This window comes from Dipodomys spectabilis, unplaced genomic scaffold (assembly GCF_019054845.1).
Source record: "Dipodomys spectabilis isolate Male_0828 unplaced genomic scaffold, ASM1905484v1 ptg000272l, whole genome shotgun sequence".
Classification (NCBI taxonomy): domain Eukaryota; kingdom Metazoa; phylum Chordata; class Mammalia; order Rodentia; family Heteromyidae; genus Dipodomys; species Dipodomys spectabilis.
This window is the reverse complement of record NW_024870949.1, coordinates 169,084-170,024: the sequence shown is the minus strand read 5'-3', so window position 1 is coordinate 170,024 and position 941 is coordinate 169,084.

Sequence of the window (941 nt, the reverse complement as noted above, 5' to 3'; positions counted from 1 at the left end):
AGCCAGCCCGGGCAGGAAAGTCCATGAGACTCTTATCTCCAATAAACCACTAGAAAAGTGGAAGTTTTGTTGTTGCTCAAGTGGTAGAGTGCTCACCTTGAGCTGAAGAGCACATGGACAGCGCCCAAGCCTAGAGTTCAAACCCCATGACCGACATACAAACAAACAAACAAAGGATTGAGGTAGAAGTCTAAGATCATTCTTTAAATCTAGAGAGGCAATTGTGCCAATACAACCATTTAAGATTCTGTTTTTATTTCATAAAGTCATAGCATCCTTTTCAAAACCTGTGGATCATAAAATAAGAATTTATTTTTGACAAATCTGTTACCTTCTTCTGTGTATCTGTTCTTATAGTAGAACTATTTTGTCTTCACTACTAAACATGGTAATACTATTCAAAGCTAGTATGAAGGCTCAAGCTACACTATTTTACAAGATTGCTCTGACTGACCTGTATTCCTTGAATTTACATACGAGATTATAGAGCAGGTGGACCAATATTCTACAGAGATATCTAAATATTTGATAGTCACTCATATTTCGCAACTTGTTAAAATAAAAACCCCTGATATTATATAGAGAAAATGTCTTTAGAGACTGCTCAATGCAACTAAAATTAACTTAGGAATAAGCTAAGATTTAGATAACAGTACAGCATAATAAAGCTGAATGATGACGACTTGAGTTGTACTGCAGGAGAGAGTGAGGGGGGAAGGAATGGTGGACCACATTAGAGCTGTATGTCATTGGAATTGTTTCACAAAACAGAAAGACTTCAGAGAAGAGAAGGAGAAAAATAAAATGTCCTGAATCTAGTTTCTTTTTAATCGACCTGATAGTTTGGACTGAAAGTCAGATAACATGGGAAAAATAAAATAGAAAATAAAAAGCATTGTATAGAGCTGTTACAATGTAAAGAAGTTGTAATAGGAATATAA